This window comes from Thalassophryne amazonica, chromosome 18 (assembly GCF_902500255.1).
Source record: "Thalassophryne amazonica chromosome 18, fThaAma1.1, whole genome shotgun sequence".
Classification (NCBI taxonomy): Eukaryota; Metazoa; Chordata; class Actinopteri; order Batrachoidiformes; family Batrachoididae; genus Thalassophryne; species Thalassophryne amazonica.
Window position 1 is genome coordinate 4,041,670 of NC_047120.1, and position 18,084 is coordinate 4,059,753.

General features: G+C 41.3%; 1 long non-coding RNA gene across 1 annotated transcript in view; it reads left to right on the forward strand.

The window, feature by feature from the left end:
• The first annotated feature begins 1,002 nt into the window (after positions 1-1,002).
• The window catches only part of LOC117530265, a 32,421-nt gene continuing 15,339 nt past the window's right edge, over positions 1,003-18,084 (forward strand). The window contains exons 1-3 of the long non-coding RNA XR_004566274.1: positions 1,003-1,013; positions 4,328-4,331; positions 11,104-11,303. This is a non-coding gene — a long non-coding RNA (uncharacterized LOC117530265). The remainder of the gene's footprint in view (positions 1,014-4,327; positions 4,332-11,103; positions 11,304-18,084) is intronic.

Genomic DNA, 18,084 nt, shown 5'->3' on the forward strand with positions numbered 1-18,084 from the left:
CGACAGGTGTGAAAAAACTCGCGCATGCGCACGAAGGTTCAAGCTTGGCTGATGCAATCGCACGTGATTCAAATCCATAAGGTTATTGCAAAAAATAACAGACCTCATATTAATCATTCATTAATCACTTATTCAATCATTTCTCAAGTCAGATTCTCTTACCCCTCTACAACTTGGCCTACCTCACTTTTGATTATTACATCATTAAAATAACTCATGATCATCACCGTTAATCATTCATAAATCACATCTTTTACTAATTTCTTTAAATGTAACACATCAATACCTTGTTTGATTAAAATACTGTTACATTCTTAATGATAGAAGCACACATCTTTATTTTCACCACTTCAGGTATTTCTGGAAATTTCCATTTGCAATGGAAAGTCCAGTGTGATCTTACTTGCTTCTGGAAAGTACCAGGCTTTCTGTGGGTTAATCCAATAACATATCACCCCGTGCTGAGGTGAAATTAAGCTTAAAGTCACATTCTCTAACAATGGATAGTCCAGACGAGTTTAGTGTGTGGACGGTGCCCACCTTCTTTTCAGAACTAGGCCCATTAGTCAGAAAATCAGTTGGGTTTCAGTAGAAAAACCTCTGAACAATAACATTGAAAAGTAGAAAATGTCTTCAGTTTTATTTCAAATAATATGTATATGTCACGGACATGAATGAGCTAAGCTCTTCAGCATCTCACCTTGTCATTTCTAGGGATGGGTATTGATAAGATTCTATCTATGCCATCACCGATCCGATTCCTTATCAATACCTCTTGTGAATTTTCTCTACTAAAAGTAGGTTTTATGAGTTTTGTCAACAGCATTTTATTGAGTCTTAAAGTAAATAAATATGAAATTAGTCACTGGATCCTTGATCTCTGGACATAAGTATAAATAAACAAAATCTAGTTTTTGTAAAAAGCATTTCTTTCAGACATTAATGGCATGAATGTCTTGCCATAACTCTGAGCTGAACTCAGCCGGCTGTGCTGCAAGTCAGCATCAATGGACGTCTCATTTTGGGAGGAAAGAAACGTAGTAGATTGGCAAGAGTCCCAGCATTCTCTGGAGGACCAATAAGGGAATTGTTAAGCAACAACACTATTGATGTCTGTGGATCGAATCATTTCGTGCCATTTCTGGTTTGCGTTGGTTTGCAGCTTCATCTACCATCGGTTTGTGGCTTTTTCTCCACTGGTACTGAATTTTTGTGCCTCTGTCTACTCGTATAATTCAAAAATAAAATAAACACCAGCCTGAATGAATAGCATGCATATCATGTACTTCTCAACATTTCAAGCAGAGGAACTGCACAAAAGTCTAAAAACAAACCTGAAAAAGAGCAATCAGAGATTTCTGACGGCCGCCAATCTGGATCTAGATCACCTCCAAAATTTAGTGGAGTCTTCCATGCCCAAATAGCTATCTGTGGTGAAAATCCTTGAAGTAGTTTTGAAGAAATCCTTCAAAGCCTATATAAACAGAAATCTTGATCCGGGTCACCGCCAAAATTCAGTGGAGTCTTCCATGGCCCAATGTCTATCTGTGGTGCAAATTTGGTGAATATCTGTGTAGTAGTTCTGATGTAGCTAGGAGCTACACGAGCTACTAGCTGATGCCTCTACTGGTGTTTGGCTCTCACTGCGGTATTGTATCACTTCCTGTTCCGGAGCACAGCGGTGTTTTGCTGTATCTGTTAGCTGTTTAATCTGCGCAGTTAGATTGATCTAGATAACGATTTGTTTCACAGTGTAATCTTCACGTACCTTAACTAAAGCACTCCCTCTGCTGAATCACCTCTAAATTACTTACACATTATTCACTTTGTGTGTTTTTAAGAATCCGCTAGCTTAGCGCAGCTACTAGCTCTTAGCCAATTTAGCATGGCGGCTTCTCCTGTCTCTCCCGCACTTTTCTGCTCTGGGTGTGAAATGTTTAGTTATTCCTTGGCCTCCTTTAGCAGTAATGGTACTTGTAATAAGTGTAGCTTATTCGTAGCTTTGGAGGCCAGGCTGGGCGAATTGGAGACTCGGCTCCGCACCGTGGAAAATTCTACAGCTAGTCAGGCCCCTGTAGTCGGTGCGGACCAAGGTAGCTTAGCCGCCGTTAGCTCCATTCCAGCAGATCCCGAGCAGCCGGGAAAGCAGGCCGACTGGGTGACTGTGAGGAGGAAGAGTAGCCCTAAACAGAAGCCCCGTGTTCACCGCCAACCCGTTCACATTTCTAACCGTTTTTCCCCACTCGACGACACCCGCCGAGGATCAAACTCTGGTTATTGGCGACTCTGTTTTGAGAAATGTGAAGTTAGCGACACCAGCAACCATAGTCAGTTGTCTTCCGGGGGCCAGAGCAGGCGACATTGAAGGACATTTGAAACTGCTGGCTAAGGCTAAGCGTAAATTTGGTAAGATTGTAATTCACGTCAGCAGTAATGACACCCAGTTACGCCAATCGGAGTTCACTAAAATTAACATTGAATCGGTGTGTAACTTTGCAAAAACAATGTCGGACTCTGTAGTTTTCTCTGGCCCCCCTCCCCAATCGGACTCTGCAGCTTCTCTCCCCCTGCCATCCCCTCATTACCCCATCCCTGTAGAGACGGTGCCGGCTCCCAGACCACCAATAACCACTAAAAATCTATTTAAGCATAAAAATTCAAAAAGAAAAAATAATATAGGACCTTCAACTGCACCACAGACTAAAACAGTTAAATGTGGTCTATTAAACATTAGGTCTCTCTCTTCTAAGTGGCTGTTAGTAAATCAACATATTGATTTATTCTGCCTTACACAAACCTGGTTACAGCAGGATGAATATGTTAGTTTAAATGAGTGTTGCCCCGAGTCACACTAACTGCCAGAACACTCGTAGCACGGGCCGAGGCGGAGGATTAGCAGCAATCTTCCATTCCAGCTTATTAATTAATCCAAAACCCAGACAGAGCTTTAATTCATTTGAAAGCTTGACTCTTAGTCTTGTCCATCCAAATTGGAAGTCCCAAAAACCAGTTTTATTTATTATCTATCGTCCACCTGGTCGTTACTGTGAGTTTCTCTGTGAATTTTCAGACCTTTTGTCTGACTTAGTGCTTAGCTCAGATAAGATAATTATAGTGGGCGATTTTAACATCCACACAGATGCTGAGAATGACAGCCTCAACACTGCATTTAATCTATTATTAGACTCAGTTGGCTTTGCTCAAAATGTAAATGAGTCCACCCACCACTTTAATCATATCTTAGATCTTGTTCTGACTTATGGTATGGAAATTGAAGACTTAACAGTATTCCCTGAAAACTCCCTTCTGTCTGATCATTTCTTAATAACATTTACATTTACTCTGATGGACTACCCAGTAGTGGGGAATAAGTTTCATTACACTAGAAGGCTTTCAGAAAGCGCTGTAACTAGGTTTAAGAATATGATTCCTTCTTTATGTTCTCTAATGCCATATACCAACACAGTGCAGAGTAGCTACCTAAACTCTGTGAGTGAGATAGATTATCTCGTCAATAGCTTTACATCCTCATTGAGCACAACGTTGGATGCTGTAGCTCCTCTGAAAAAGAGAGCCTTAAATCAGAAGTGCCTGACTCCGTGGTATAACTCACAAACTCGCAGCTTAAAGCAGATAACCTGTAAGTTGGAGAGGAAATGGCGTCTCACTAATTTAGAAGTTCTTCACTTAGCCTGGAAAAAGAGTCTGTTGCTCTATAAAAAAGCCCTCCGTAAAGCTAGGACATCTTACTACTCATCACTAATTGAAGAAAATAAGAACAACCCCGGGTTTCTTTTCAGCACTGTAGCCAGGCTGACAGAGTCTATTGAGCCGAGTATTCCTTTAACTTTAACTAGTAATGATTTCATGACTTTCTTTGCTAATAAAATTTTAACTATTAGAGAAAAAATTACTCATAACCATCCCAAAGACGTATCGTTATCTTTGGCTGCTTTCAGTGATGCCGGTATTTGGTTAGACTTTCTCTCAGATTGTTCTGTCTGAGTTATTTTCATTAGTTACTTCCTCCAAACCATCAACATGTCTATTAGACCCCATTCCTACCAGGCTGCTCAAGGAAGCCCTACCATTAATTAATGCTTCGATCTTAAATATGATCAATCTATCTTTGTTAGTTGGCTATGTACCACAGGCTTTTAAGGTGGCAGTAATTAAACCATTACTTAAAAAGCCATCACTTGACCCAGCTATCTTAGCTAATTATAGGCCAATCTCCAACCTTCCTTTTCTCTCAAAAATTCTTGAAAGGGTAGTTGTAAAACAGCTAACTGATCTGCAGAGGAATGGTCTATTTGAAGAGTTTCAGTCAGGTTTTAGAATTCATCATAGTACAGAAACAGCATTAGTGAAGGTTACAAATGATCTTCTTATGGCCTCAGACAGTGGACTCATCTCTGTGCTTGTTCTGTTAGACCTCAGTGCTGCTTTTGATACTGTTGACCATAAAATTTTATTACAGAGATTAGAGCATGCTATAGGTATTACAGGCACTGCGCTGCGGTGTTTTGAGTCATATTTATCTAATAGATTACAATTTGTTCATGTAAATGGGGAATCTTCTTCACAGACTAAGGTTAATTATGGAGTTCCACAAGGTTTTGTGCTAGGACCAATTTTATTCACTTTATACATGTTCCCCTTAGGCAGTATTATTAGACAGCATTGCTTAAATTTTCATTGTTACGCAGATGATACCCAGCTTTATCTATCCATGAAGCCAGAGGACACACACCAATTAGCTAAATTGCAGGATTGTCTTAGACATGGATGACCTCTAATTTCCTGCTTTTAAACTCAGATAAAACTGGAGTTATTGTACTTAGCCCCACAAATCTTAGAAACATGGTGTCTAACCAGATCCTTACTCTGGGTGGCATTACCCTGACCTCTAGTAATACTGTGAGAAATCTTGGAGTCATTTTTGAGCAGGATATGTCATTCAATGCGCATATTAAACAAATATGTAGGACTGCTTTTTTGCATTTGCGCAATATCTCTAAAATTAGAAAGGTCTTGTCTCAGAGTGATGCTGAAAAACTAATTCATGCATTTATTTCCTCTAGGCTGGACTATTGCAATTCATTATTATCAGGTTGTCCTAAAACTTCCCTGAAGCCTTGTTAATTCAAAATGCTGCAGCTAGAGTACTGACAGGGACTAGAAGGAGAGAGCATATCTCACCCATATTGGCCTCTCTTCATTGGCTTCCTGTTAATTCTAGAATAGAATTTAAAATTCTTCTTCTTACTTATAAGGTTTTGAATAATCAGGTCCCATCTTATCTTCGGGACCTCATAGTACCATATCACCCCAATAGAGCGCTTCGCTCTGACTGCAGGCTTACTTGTAGTTCCTAGGGTTTGTAAGAGTAGAATGGGAGGCAGAGCCTTCAGCTTTCAGGCTCCTCTCCTGTAGAACCAGCTCCCAATTCAGATCAGGGAGACAGACACCCTCTCTACTTTTAAGATTAGGCTTAAAACTTTCCTTTTTGCTAAAGCTTATAGTTAGGGCTGGATCAGGTGACCCTGAACCATCCCTTAGTTATGCTGCTATAGACGTAGACTGCTGGGGGGTTCCCATGATGCAATGAGTGTTTCTTTCTCTTTTTGCTCTGTATGCACCACTCTGCATTTAATCATTAGTGATTAATCTCTGCTCCCCTCCACAGCATGTCTTTTTCCTGGTTCTCTCCCTCAGCCCCAACCAGTCCCAGCAGAAGACTGCCCCTCCCTGAGCCTGGTTCTGCTGGAGGTTTCTTCCTGTTAAAAGGGAGTTTTTCCTTCCCACTGTCGCCAAGTGCTTGCTCACAGGGGGTCGTTTTGACCGTTGGGGTTTTTCCGTAATTATTGTATGGCCTTGCCTTACAATATAAAGCGCCTTGGGGCAACTGTTTGTTGTGATTTGGCGCTATATAAATAAAATTGATTGATTGATGTAATCCTTCAAAGCCTATATGAAGTGAAACTTGATCCAGGATCTAGATTACCGCCAAAATTCAGTGGAGTCTTTATGCCCCAATATACATCTGTGGTGCAAATTTGGTGAATATCCATGAAGTATTGAAGTAATCCTACAAAGCCTACATGAAGTAAATCTTGATCCAGGATCTGGATTAACTCCAAAATTTAATGGAATCTTCATCGCCTAATATGTATCAGTGGTGAAAATTTGGTGAGAATTGTGTAGTAGTTTTGATGTAATCCTTCAAGGCCTACATGAAGTGAAACTTGATCCAGATCACCTCCAAAATTTAATGGAGTGTTCATGCCCTAATTTCTCTGTGGTGCAAATTTGATGAGAATCTGTTAAGTAGTTTTGATGTAATCTTCAAATGCTTACACAAAGTGAAATCTTTACCCAGAATTCGGACCCGGATACACATCACTTCCAAAGTTTAACGGAGTCTTCCCTGCCCTAATATGTATCAGTGCTGAAAATTTTCTCAAAATCTGCGCAGTAGTTTGGATGTAATCCCTCAAAGCCTACATGAAGTAAAACTTAATTCAGAATCTAGATCACCTCCAAAATTTAATGGGTTCTTTAACTTCCAACACTTGGATATGTGTTATCGCGAGAGGTGGCGAGACGTGATGTTGTTTGGTTGGTTGGTTTGTTTTTCCTCTTGGTCTGTGAGGGAGTAATGGCGGAATAAAGACACTTTCAATGGTACCAGAGATGTTGTGTTTTTGGTATTTACATGGTAGCAGAGGATGGTTTCCAATTATAAAATACCACCAACGTTTGCCAAAGTCAGGCCATACAAGTACTGGAAAAATGAAGTTAGTATTTGGAGACTTGTTACGGACTTGGACAAGAAGAAGCAGATACTTGCAGTGGTGCTGGGGCTCAAAGGGAGAGTCAGAGAGACTGCTTTGGAAATATCCGCAGCCGACCTGAACAAGGATGATGGTATGGAAACCTTGCTTGCTAAATTGGACGCGGTATTCCTTCGAGAGGAAAAAGACCGTGCTTATGAAGCATTTTCTCATTTTGACTCGATAGCCAAAGATAGTGCTTTGTCCATGGCGGACTACATCATAGACTTTGAGCAACGTTACAATCACATGAAGTACAACATGACGCTGTCTGACACTGTGTTGGCGTTTAAATTTCTGGACACAGCTTGTCTCGAGGAGAAGAGCAGGCAGCTGGCACTCACAGCGTGCACGGATCTGTCATTTGCATCGATGAAGTCTGCACTGAAGCGGATTTTCGGAGGCAAAAACAACGGCAGCGAGACTCAAGATGGAGTTTTCTTTTCACAGATCAAAAACCACCGGACAAATTCAGACAGAGCAATGGCTCTTCTCAGAGCAGTAGCACCCGCAGCAGGGCACAGATCCACTTGAGAAATATGGTAAACGAACAAAATGTGCCATTTGTCAGAGCACATACCACTGGGTCAAAGGTTGTCCTCACCGACTAAATGAAGTAAAGTTAACAGAAGATGAAAAAGTGGAGGAATGTAATATTACGCCATTTACCAAAGTTATGACTGACTTCGAGATCTTCCTAACTGAATCACTGGGATCATCACTGCATGCACTTGTACTGTGTGTGGTGAAAAGTGGCTGGATGTTCCGTTAAAGACTTGAGTGAAAGTTAAGTCAACAAAATGCTCAAAACAGAATCTCCAAGCTGTAGACCATTCAGATTTGGAGATGGACAAGTGGTAAACTCCAACAGAAAAGTTAAACTTCCTGCTAAGATTGGTCAAACAGTGTCACATTGAAACTGAAATTGTTTCTGCTGACATTCCCTTGCTGTTGAGCAAAATGTCTCTGAAAAGAGCAGGAACTATTTTAGATATGGAAAATGACAGACTTGTCATGTTCAAACAACCACTACCTTTTGGAGCTCACTAGTTCGGGACACTATTGTGTGGCCATCAGAGATTAAGGTGCTCAAGTGAGTGGCAATGACAGTGAAGTTCTTGTCATCACAGCTATTGCAGCAAATCAATCAATCAATCAATTTTTTTATATAGCGCCAAATCACAACAAACAGTTGCCCCAAGGCGCTTTATATTGTAAGGCAAGGCCATACAATAATTATGTAAAACCCCAACGGTCAAAACGACCCCCTGTGAGCAAGCACTTGGCTACAGTGGGAAGGAAAAACTCCCTTTTAACAGGAAGAAACCTCCAGCAGAACCAGGCTCAGGGAGGGGCAGTCTTCTGCTGGGACTGGTTGGGGCTGAGGGAGAGAACCAGGAAAAAGACATGCTGTGGAGGGGAGCAGAGATCGATCACTAATGATTAAATGCAGAGTGGTGCATACAGAGCAAAAAGAGAAAGAAACAGTGCATCATGGGAACCCCCCAGCAGTCTACGTCTATAGCAGCATAACTAAGGGATGGTTCAGGGTCACCTGATCCAGCCCTAACTATAAGCTTTAGCAAAAAGGAAAGTTTTAAGCCTAATCTTAAAAGTAGAGAGGGTGTCTGTCTCCCCGATCTGAATTGGGAGCTGGTTCCACAGGAGAGGAGCCTGAAAGCTGCAGGCTCTGCCTCCCATTCTACTCTTACAAACCCTAGGAACTACAAGTAAGCCTGCAGTCTGAGAGCGAAGCGCTCTGTTGGGGTGATATGGTACTATGAGGTCCCTAAGATAAGATGGGACCTGATTATTCAAAACCTTATAAGTAAGAAGAAGAATTTTAAATTCTATTCTAGAATTAACAGGAAGCCAATGAAGAGAGGCCAATATGGGTGAGATATGCTTTCTCCTTCTAATCAATCAATCAATCAACTTTTTTCTTATATAGCGCCAAATCACAACAAACAGTTGCCCCAAGGTGCTCCATATTGTAAGGCAAGGCCATACAATGATTATAAAAAACCCCAACGGTCAAAACGACCCCCTATGAGCAAGCACTTGGCAACAGTGGGAAGGAAAAACTCCCTTTTAACAGGAAGAAACCTCCAGCAGAACCAGGCTCAGGGAGGGGCAGTCTTCTGCTGAGACTGGTTGGGGCTGAGGGAAAAATCCAAATCCAGCACAAATTTTCCTTAGATGTTACTCTTTTGGGGGGAAAAAACAAAAACAAAACAAAAAAATGATGGGCCACTTGAATTTTCAATAGGCGGCCACGTAGGGGTCAATGAAGAATTACATAGGGGTCAAAATTTAAAAAGGCTCCAGTCATATTGAAAATTATACCACATTATTTGTCTGATTGTAAAGGTATATCTTATATATTATATTCCAGTTCTAAGGTGGAACTTTGCCAGTATACAAAGAGGTACACCAGGACCAAGCCCAAGCCAGCTGTTGGTTTGCCATTGTCCTCGGAGTACAATGAGACGGTGACAATGGATCTATATGAGTTGGAACCTGGCGTGTGGTACTTGCACATCATCGACCATTTCACACGCTTAGCGCAGAAAACATTGTCAGGACCAAGAAACCCTCGGAGATCATCAGTTCCTTCATTCATTCATGGATAAGTGTCCACGGTTCACCCAAGCAGTTATTTACTGACAATGGTGGAGAATTTAACAATGAGGAAGTATGAGACATGGCAGAAAACTTCAACATTGAGACCAAGACTAGAGCAGGATACAGTCCCTGGAGCAACGGGCTGCTGAAGAGACACAACATGACACTAACTGAAATCCTCCTGAAGGTAAAAAAGGAAAATGGGTGCAGTTGGCAAACTGCCCTAGACTGGACTCTGATGGCCAAAAACAGTATGATCAATGTACGGGTGATTCTTTAACTACAGGCACTATTGGCCTTGTAAATGTAATTTTCACCACACCATTGCCTTACAATATAAAGCGCCTTGGGGCAACTGTTTGTTGTGATTTGGCGCTATATACATGCTCTTATGTCACTGTTTATATCCATAGAAACTGCCCAAACAACCTTTCATACAAACTTTAAAGGGACATTACAGTGTTGTGGTGGAAATTACAGCAATAGTGTGGGACAACTACATTTTGTTTAAAAAAAAATCACAACAGTTGTATGACATTGAATACCCCAATTATGTTTTGATTATTTTACTGATATTTTATTCAGAGATATTTTAAAACATTAGAAAAAATGTTTCTTTACCATTCATTTTTATCATTGAAGATCAAAAGTCTGGGTGTGGGACAAGCACAAAATAGCAATATTTGCATATAATGATGCTGAAAAAAGGCGAAAAAGTCATCATAGACTACTAGAACAAATTTCTTAACACACTTTCATTGTAAAGATAACTATAAAAGTGTGAAATGTCCCCTTTTTTCTGTTTTTCATACAATATGATCAAAGGACATAATAAGTGCCCGTAGTCTAAGAATCACCTGTACACGGTTACAGTCCATACCAGCTTGTGTTTGGACACAGTCCTGATCTTCCTTCGGTTTTGGTTGATAAACTACCTGCTAGAGGGAACGTCTGAGTACTAAAGTAGGACATCTAGCAGCTTTAGATGCTTCGAGGAGGGCTTTCACAGAGGTGGAATGCTCAGAAAGGATAAGAGCATTGCGTAAACAGCTCAGACCTACAGATGAAAAGTATGAGACAAGAGACAGAGTGTACTCCAAGTGAGCAGACGCTACTGAGTGGAAGGGTCCAGGTGTAGTTATTGGTCAGGACGGAGCTGTTGTGTTTATAAGACACGGTGGGATTCTGGTCAGTACATCAGTCCAGGCTCAGTAAAGTGAATGCACAGGATGAGGATAAACCAATACTGCCCAGTCTTCCCGAAAATGAGAAAGAAAATGAAAACATTGTTCATACTGATGTAACAGAGAGTTCAGATGAGATGAGTCTTAATGGAGAAGAATGAGTCACTGAAAACAGAGACAGATGAGAGAGAAAATATTAGTAGAACTAATGTCACACAGTGACAGAGAGTGGTTTAACTAATACTCATGGTTTTACAGTAGTAATGTCAACTGTCAGCTGTCCTCAGTCCATCTCCTCAGATTTTGTGACCAAATGATTAAATTGGCCTGTTTTCAGTCACTCCTGGTTTCTCATGAACAACTCTTCAGCTCACTGAATCTCTGCATTTGTTCTCTCCCTGATAAGTTCACTGATTCATCAATTCACTTGGTCAGTAATTCTTTGTTTCTTTTTAAAGGTTTTCTACAAACATGTCTAAAGCCCAGCAGCTGAGGGACAGGCTGAAACAACTGCCGACAGCTGCTGATGAAGAAATATTTGAGTTGTTAGAAGGATTGATCGCAGACTATGAAGAAGAAATTCATCATTTAAAAGAGAACAAAGGACGGAAAGTTCTGGAAGCTGTTTTTAATCCACAAGTTTGCTTGTTCAAAGCAGGTTTGTTCACTAAACATTATATTATTTTACCCCATAACAGGTTGTTATGACTTAAATTTTTTCCTAATCAGGTATTCAACTAGTAATTTTTCAAATGCTTGTGCAGTAGGATGAGAATTATTTTATCAATCAATCAATCAATTTTTTTTTTATATAGCGCCAAATCACAACAAACAGTTGCCCCAAGGCGCTTTATATTGTAAGGCAAGGCCATACAATAATGATGTAAAACCCCAACGGTCAAAACGACCCCCTGTGAGCAAGCACTTGGCTACAGTGGGAAGGAAAAACTCCCTTTTAACAGGAAGAAACCTCCAGCAGAACCAGGCTCAGGGAGGGGCAGTCTTCTGCTGGGACTGGTTGGGGCTGAGGGAGAGAACCAGGAAAAAGACATGCTGTGGAGGGGAGCAGAGATCGATCACTAATGATTAAATGCAGAGTGGTGCATACAGAGCAAAAAGAGAAAGAAACAGTGCATCATGGGAACCCCCCAGCAGTCTACGTCTATAGCAGCATAACTAAGGGATGGTTCAGGGTCACCTGATCCAGCCCTAACTATAAGCTTTAGCAAAAAGGAAAGTTTTAAGCCTAATCTTAAAAGTAGAGAGGGTGTCTGTCTCCCTGATCTGAATTGGGAGCTGGTTCCACAGGAGAGGAGCCTGAAAGCTGAAGGCTCTGCCTCCCATTCTACTCTTACAAACCCTAGGAACTACAAGTAAGCCTGCAGTCTGAGAGCAAAGCGCTCTATTGGGGTGATATGGTACTACGAGGTCCCTAAGATAAGATGGGACCTGATTATTCAAAACCTTATAAGTAAGAAGAAGAATTTTAAATTCTATTCTAGAATTAACAGGAAGCCAATGAAGAGAGGCCAATATGGGTGAGATATGCTCTCTCCTTCTAGTCCCCGTCAGCACTCTAGCTGCAGCATTTTGAATTAACTGAAGGCTTTTTAGGGAACTTTTAGGACAACCTGATAATAATGAATTACAATAGTCCAGCCTAGAGGAAATAAATGCATGAATTAGTTTTTCAGCATCACTCTGAGACAAGACCTTTCTGATTTTAGAGATATTGCGTAAATGCAAAAAAGCAGTCCTACATATTTGTTTAATATGCGCTTTGAATGACATATCCTGATCAAAAATGACTCCAAGATTTCTCACAGTATTACTAGAGGTCAGGGTAATGCCATCCAGAGTAAGGATCTGGTTAGACACCATGTTTCTAAGATTTGTGGGGCCAAGAACAATAACTTCAGTTTTATCTGAGTTTAAAAGCAGGAAATTAGAGGTCATCCATGTCTTTATGTCTGTAAGACAATCCTGCAGTTTAGCTAATTGGTGTGTGTCCTCTGGCTTCATGGATAGATAAAGCTGGGTATCATCTGCGTAACAATGAAAATTTAAGCAATACCGTCTAATAATACTGCCTAAGGGAAGCATATATAAAGTGAATAAAATTGGTCCTAGCACAGAACCTTGTGGAACTCCATAATTAACTTTAGTCTGTGAAGAAGATTCCCCATTTACATGAACAAATTGTAATCTATTAGACAAATATGATTCAAACCACCGCAGCGCAGTGCCTTTAATACCTATGGCATGCTCTAATCTCTGTAATAAAATTTTATGGTCAACAGTATCAAAAGCAGCACTGAGGTCTAACAGAACAAGCACAGAGATGAGTCCACTGTCCGAGGCCATAAGAAGATCATTTGTAACCTTCACTAATGCTGTTTCTGTACTATGATGAATTCTAAAACCTGACTGAAACTCTTCAAATAGACCATTCCTCTGCAGATGATCAGTTAGCTGTTTTACAACTACCCTTTCAAGAATTTTTGAGAGAAAAGGAAGGTTGGAGATTGGCCTATAATTAGCTAAGATAGCTGGGTCAAGTGATGGCTTTTTAAGTAATGGTTTAATTACTGCCACCTTAAAAGCCTGTGGTACATAGCCAACTAACAAAGATAGATTGATCATATTTAAGATCGAAGCATTAAATAATGGTAGGGCTTCCTTGAGCAGCCTGGTAGGAATGGGGTCTTATGAAAAAAGATTGTAAAAATGTCATTATGTAAAAGCTCTGATTTGACGTTAGAACACAGTGAAGGACAAAAGTCTGCTTTATAAAACAGCCGAGAACGACTCATGCTCATAAAAGCTGAAAGTGGTGTGTGCAAAAAAAAAGTCAGATTGATAAAAGCTATATGCACATGCCTGAAAACAATGATCTTTTCACGCTCTAGAATATGTGGATCAGCCACATATTCCACCCTCTAAATGACCACATTCGGCCATAAATGGTCAATGCAAAGCACCTCAAATGTTTCAGCGAGATGAGCGTTTACTGACCTTGATAACCGAGATGAAGTGCAAGTAAAACCTTTCTGAAACAGACGTTGAGGTGCTTGTGTGGAGGAGAGACTAGGAAAAAAACATTTTGCTTGGTGGTCGCAGCAGTGGGGTAACAAGCAAAACAAAAAATTGCAGTGAGTGTCAAGACGTTGCAGGTACTATGGAACACAATCAGACTGATTTGTTTCTTACCTTGTCCAGATGACTCTGATAATCTAGTCCTGTCACACCACAAATGTATGTACATTTCAGCAGCTGAGATGCAAGACGGCACTGATGAAATCTTAACTGTATCGTAAGATTTGAGATCTGAGTAAATATTGGTGATGGGTAGATGAGGCGTTATGAAGCGTTTCGACCCATTGCCAAACTATTGATACTGTCACTAAATACTGACACCTGCTGGGCCTTAAAAATCCCTACAGGCAACCAAGTTGACAGACTCAACTGACACTGATTAAATGACCTAGTATATACAATAATAATAGTCATTGTATTTTATATTGTATTATTTCATATTTTCATGTCATTTTAAATTGATATTCTTAGATACAGTCAATAAATAATGTGAACATGTATCATAACGTGAACGTGTTGTGAATGAGGATGCTTGTGGACTGGGATTATGTTTTACAGATTTTTATTAAAAACGTTTTGCCAACATTGTGAAATTGAATCTTACACTTTTGTGATACAATTTCTCCAGCTGTAGAAAACAGCTGCTCACACGGCACAGATGAGGCTGGAGTGCAGAGAAATTGTTAGTAAAGCCGGAAGAGGTTTGGATAGATTGTCTTTTGGTTGACCCAGTATCTCATAGGATCCTGGGACCTGGCAATATTGCCCTTTGCCAGGTATCTCTGCACCTCCTGGATGGCATCAGCTGTAGCACTTTTGGTCTGCCTGCCCACTTCGATGTCGAGATGTTGCCAAAGGCTATCTAACAAACAACAAATTGGCATTTTAGTATATGATTTCCAGACAACAACAAATAATGCTGAATAACATGCCTGTTGTGCAGATGGTCCTGGCTGGGGCTCATTTGTGCATCAAATTACAGACGCACATTCTTATGATGGAATCACTACGATGACCAGTCCAATGTGGCGTCTACTCTTGATAATGTCTGTGGTGTGGAGAACAACAAAACAACCAACCAACCCCCCTTTTTGTTTTGTTTTTTTGTGGCGTATAACGGCAGCCGGCATCCTTATTGTTGCATTGCTGCCATCTTCTGCATCTATCTGTCACAGCATCACTAAATCCTCTCGATTAGTCTAGTGTCTTTCAAGTATTTAAAAAGCCATCACACTTTCACGTCTGACTTGATCTCATGGCTAAAATACATACTACAGAAACTTCTTTCAGGCATCATAGTTGATTTCCTTCAATTTTTACTCTTTAATAGTGCAGAAGGAACACGGAAGTCTAGGTCTGTGGGCGGAAGAGAGAGGGTTGAAAGCCATGTACAGCATGAAAGGGAGAATAACCGGTAGAGGAAGATGGATGGGAGTTATGTGATAGTTCAATCCAAATGAGTTGTAAAGACCATGTGGCTGGGTGCTGGGAGGCGAGGATGCGGAGACCTTTCTTGAGCTCTTGGTTTATCCTCTGTTTGCCGTTGGCCTGGGGATGATACCCCGAGGCGAGCCTGAAGGATACTCCCAGCAGGCGGCAGAATTCCTTCCAAAATTGAGACACGAACTGAGGGCCGTGATCTGACACCATGTTCTCTGGAAAACCGTGGAATTTGAAAATGTTAGTGTGCAATGCTTCCGCGGTTTCCTTGGTGGTGGGTGGTGATGTTAAGCTCGAGTCAGTCTGCTCGACACTGCATCAAGCTTTTTGAACCAGAAGTGTCAGTGAGCAGCGTTTCGAGCACGCCCCCATCACGTGACTACTGCGAGCTAGGCCTTGTTACGTCACACCACGTGTCGAGCTTCGCGGAAAATTCGAATAATCTGGGCGTGTCAATACGACCCGCCAAGTATTTAAATGAGATCTGAATCACAGCTCAAACCGTGGGTTTGTGAGAGGAGGCGATTGCTAGCGACACTGTTATTGCCAATTACCACATGAATCGGAGCCAAGGAAAGCATTAGTTTATATTTAGGTCTAGTTTAGAGTTCATTTAGTATAGTTAACTACATACACATAGGATCTAACATAGACAGACACACACCACACACAACAGTCATCCATTCATATACAACATTTATTCACACAGTACATCAACATAGGTTATAGGTTTGACTATATATTATAGGTAGATCAGAGACTGAACTGAGTGACTGAAGAGCTGTGATTTTGTTCAAGTGAAAGGTGTGAGAAAGGTGTGTGTGTGTAAGGTGTGAGAAAGGTGTGAGTGTGAGAGAGAGTGAGTATTGGTGAGGAAGGGACATGGAGGAGCCAGTTCCAAAAAGAGCACGATCAGTTTCTTGGGAGCACTTTGATCTAATAAGCCCCAAAAAAGGTCAAGTGCTTGATTTGTGCTCAAGAGTTGAGGTACAGTAACAATACGTCTTCAATGCTGCGACACCTGAGGTCCAAACATCCCGACACATCAATGGCTGCTGCTTCTGTTGCTGCTCCTGGAGCAGGAATCAGGCCATGTAACCTGTATTTTATTCTTTATCTAAGATTAAAACATACTCAAACAAAAATAGCTCAGCATGTCAGACTGTATTTCCATTAAAGGCAGACAAGCTGGTTTGGATGAGGCACTGGTGGACTATGTTGTGCAAGATGCACAACCGTTCAAAATAGTGGAGAGCAAAGCCTTCAGGGCTTTACTACAAAGGTTTGACCCAACATATGCCTACCTCCAGAGGAGAAGACCGGCTCAAATACTGGGCGACACGAGCCGCAGTCTATCCCAATTTACAGAGAATGGCAAAAAAAATGTCGATACCAGCAACATCAGTGCCTTGTGAGCGGGTCTTCTCCACAGCTGGAGAGGTGGTGAGGCAGAAGAGGAGCCGATTAAAGTCCAGCACTGTTGAAATTATTCTTTTTTTGAATAAAAATTGTTGAAAGTTGCACAATCACTGTCTCCTATCCCCTCTATTCTAATTTACAAATTACAGCAACATAAGCACCAGTTGCAGAAGCTCAGGCCTTTCTCACTTTTCCCGTCACATTTTATCCAACTATAGTTTGAGGAATCAATCAATCAATTCAATCAATTTTTTTATATAGCGCCAAATCACAACAAACAGTTGCCCCAAGGCGCTTTATATTATAAGGCAAGGCCATACAATAATTATGTAAAACCCCAACGGTCAAAACGACCCCCTGTGAGCAAGCACTTGGCTACAGTGGGAAGGAAAAACTCCCTTTTAACAGGAAGAAACCTCCAGCAGAACCAGGCTCAGGGAGGGGCAGTCTTCTGCTGGGACTGGTTGGGGCTGAGGGAGAGAACCAGGAAAAAGACATGCTGTGGAGGGGAGCAGAGATCGATCACTAATGATTAAATGCAGAGTGGTGCATACAGAGCAAAAAGAGAAAGAAACAGTGCATCATGGGAACCCCCCAGCAGTCTACGTCTATAGCAGCATAACTAAGGGATGGTTCAGGGTCACCTGATCCCGCCCTAACTATAAGCTTTAGCAAAAAGGAAAGTTTTAAGCCTAATCTTAAAAGTAGAGAGGGTGTCTGTCTCCCTGATCTGAATTGGGAGCTGGTTCCACAGGAGAGGAGCCTGAAAGCTGAAGGCTCTGCCTCCCATTCTACTCTTACAAACCCTAGGAACTACAAGTAAGCCTGCAGTCTGAGAGCGAAGTGCTCTATTGGGGTGATATGGTACTACGAGGTCCCTAGATAAGATGGGACCTGATTATTCAAAACCTTATAAGTAAGAAGAAGAATTTTAAATTCTATTCTAGAATTAACAGGAAGCCAATGAAGAGAGGCCAATATGGGTGAGATATGCTCTCTCCTTCTAGTCCCCGTCAGTACTCTAACTGCAGCATTTTGAATTAACTGAAGGCTTTTTAGGGAACTAATCAGTAACATCATTCTGCATAAGTGGCCACCAAAATCTCTCTTGAATGATCTGAATTCTGAGTTCTCTTCCTGCCCAGGTGCACGCAAACCAACAGTTATGCCCCCACTGAATAACCTCACTCCTCAAGTTATCTGGAACACAAAGCACAGGGAGCATGAGACTGATCACATTGACGGGAAAGTGCATCTGGTTTGCCATTTTTAGAACCCGGACAGTAGGAGAGCACAAAATTGAATCGACTAAAGAAAATGGTCCAGTGGGCCTGTCTGGCATTCAGACGCTTTGTGGTGCGAAGGTATTCTAAATTTGTGTGCTCAGTCCAAACCAAAAAAGGCTCTTGTGCCCCCTCTAGCCAATGACGCCACTCCTCCACTGTGAATGGTGGATGATTTGACCGAGCTCATGGCCATCCACT